The 3,103-nt window shown below is 39.2% G+C and overlaps 1 pseudogene; it reads left to right on the top strand.

Annotated features, from left to right (window-relative positions):
- The first annotated feature begins 1,200 nt into the window (after positions 1 to 1,200).
- On the top strand, positions 1,201 to 1,318 carry LOC126250505 (5S ribosomal RNA; annotated as a pseudogene).
- The last annotated feature ends 1,785 nt before the right edge of the window (positions 1,319 to 3,103 follow it).

Genomic DNA, 3,103 nt, shown 5'->3' with positions numbered 1-3,103 from the left:
GGCACCGTCTCCTTTGTCTGGGACGGAAGAAGGGAAATACTCACCTACTGGTTCAAAAATTTATGAGGAGATGTTACTCGTACAATGATGGACTAGTTGCCAAGGAACTTTTGCTTCATTGAAATAATGTGAACTGACTAATCACCCAAGTAGTATCATATTATTTCTGCATGTGTTAGTGCTGTTTACTTCAATTCATGTGTAGCTTAGGGTGAAACATGACGTTTTTACGATCGTAGACTTGTCTTTCTCAAATACCTTGAAACGTCAGTATTCAAGCTTTCAAGTGACACGATAAAAATTAACTGGTTTTTGTAAAATCCCATCCTTAAATGTTTATGTGTACTCTACAGCGAATAGGAACTGGTAAGTGCCACGGAGACACACTGCGACGATGCATATTTCATTTTTATTTGCCTTATGACCTTCGTATAAATATCCTTATAACTAAATTGTTTACTCAACGTGCGGCGCATTTCTTCATTTGGTACCTGCTACTCTTGACGTAATTCTCTTCTTCTGCTATGTGACGATACACTGGTAGCTGAAAGAAAAAACTTGAAACTAACTTAAAACTAATTGCATTACGTAGCTCGATGGCCACTGATACATTCGGTCATTGCATGCGTCCGCAGATACTTCCATATTTTGTTTAAATTCATAGACATTTGTTTATTGTGTTACCCATTATCATCAATTACTCTGCAAAGAAAATTATTTGTCATCTCTCACGGCATTTTGTCGTTAGCCTTTAGTTTACACGTCTCGTGTAGTTTTTCATAATACATACTTTTAGTTGTAAATATGTTGTATAGAACTTAGTATTTAACTAAGTCTCTGTGTACAATATATATATATATATATATATATATATATATATATATATATATATATATATATATATATATATATATATAGGTTCCTTAGTCTTTAGATAGTTGAAGTATTTGCGTAGTATTTCCGTTTACTTTGTATTCAAGTTAGGTACACATTGAATTCCTATTTTGGTTGCGCCTTCTGACAGTCTGTCGCACATGCGCACAGGTCAGTGTCTCCTCTCCTGCTGCTGACGTCAGCGCGTATTGTTGAGCGCGCGACCGCTCAGCCATAAGCTAATATCGTTTATACTTTCGCTTCGCATAAAGTGATGTGTTACTTCTCATTGCTGTTAATTTTTGTGTCTACGTGTACAAATCAAAGGGCAACGGCCTTGCCACAGTGGATACACCAGTTCCCATGAGATCACCGAAGTTAAGCACTGTTGGGCGTGGTCGGCAATTGGATGGGTGACCATCCAGGCCACTATGCGCTGTTGCCATTTCTCGGGGTGCACTCAGCCTCGTGATGCCAGTTGAGGAGCTACTCGTCTGAATAGTAGCGGCTTCGGTCAGGAATACCATCATAACGACCGGGAGTGCTGTGTGCTGACCCAACGCCCCTCCTATCCGCATCCTCCACCGAGGATGACACGGCGGTCGGATGGTCCGAGTAGGCCGCTCGTGGCCTGACGACGGAATGTGTGTGTGTACAAATCAAAAGAATTACTTATGCCTATAAACATTACTTTATCTTAAAAAATTTCACTTAGAATTATGTACACTATGTACAATTATCTTGCGATAAAAAAAAATCGTTGCCACGCTTCGTCATTTTGTAAAGGCTTTTATATCTTTGTGAGGGTGGAGACCCTTGTCTGTTCCTGTTTTCTCATAAACTAACCAGTACGCTCCAGGATATGGTATTTTAGAAATTACATATGGGCCTGAATAGAAAAATTGCCACTTCTTATTCAGTTTGCCAGATTTTGTCGATTTAGGGTGCGTACGTAAGAGGACTCGTTGCCCTTCAAAATTTGTGTTTCAGTTTCTTGTTATAAATTTTCCTTTTATACTCGGCCCTGTAACTATGGCTCGTTTGATTTTGTCTTGTAGTGTCATTTCTGTAGTGCGTACCTTTGGTATAGGCGACTCCCACTCATTCGTATGTTTTGACTGAAACGTCAATTCATTCGTTGTTAAACCTGTTGAAGAATGCGGAAGGTTATTGACCACTTACATGAAAGGAGTTACGCATTCTACCCATCAGGTGTGTTTGCAAAACGTATGGCAATCAGACTGTTGTGCTGTACCTTGGATTAATAACGTTCTGATACCCGCAGCCTGCTCTGTTAATTTACCAAATTCCTCTAAACCTTGTGGTAACCTGGACAAGGCATTCGCGATAACATTCTGACTTCCTTTAATATAAATGATCTCAAAACTGAATTCTTGTAAATATAGACACCACCTAGCTAATCGACGGTGTAATAGTTTAAATGTTAAAAGAATGACAGTGATTGATGGTCACAATGAACTTAGGTATTCTTGCCCCGCAAAAAATATTCAAACTTTTTAAATGCCCATATAACAGGAAAGCTTTCCAATTCTGACACAGAGTAAGATCTTTCTACTTCCGATAACGCGTTACTAGCAAAACTGATGACCTTGGGTACTTCCTTACCTTCTTCCTCTCGCATCTGGAAGAAGCATGCCCACCGCCCTTGAGATGAGGCATCTGTGCATAGAGAAAAATCCTTGGACATGTGACGATAGCTAAGAATGTTTGCATTGAGTAATGCCTGCTTAATGTTATTAAAATCCTCGTGACACTTGTCATCCCATAACCAAATCCTATTTTTTCGTAACAAGTTGAGCAATGCATCACTGTTCATCAGTTGTTGTGGTACGAACTTAACGAAAAAACAAAACTAGTCCTAAAAAGGCCTTTAGTTGCTTTTTATTCCTTGAAGCTGGAGAATTGCGTATGGCATCAAGTTTCATCGGATCAGGTAATATAACTTGTTCTGACACAACATTTCCGAGAAATTTGACTTGCTCCTTACCAAACCTAGACTTTTTTAAATTGGCTGTTACTCTGTAATCTGCAAATCCTTGAAGCACCTGTTCAATGAGTCTGATATGTTCTAGCCACGTGGGTGTGGCTATTAGCATGTCGTCTACATAAACAGTGACTTTGCTAAGCAATTCTGTCCCTAAAACCTAGTCCAATGCAAGTATAAACATTTCTGCGCTAATATTCAGTCCAAAAGGTAGAACACGGAATT

Source organism: Schistocerca nitens, chromosome 3 (assembly GCF_023898315.1).
Source record: "Schistocerca nitens isolate TAMUIC-IGC-003100 chromosome 3, iqSchNite1.1, whole genome shotgun sequence".
Lineage (NCBI taxonomy): Eukaryota > Metazoa > Arthropoda > Insecta > Orthoptera > Acrididae > Schistocerca > Schistocerca nitens.
The sequence above is the reverse complement of the archived record's forward strand: the minus strand, read 5'-3'. Positions and strand labels throughout refer to the sequence as shown.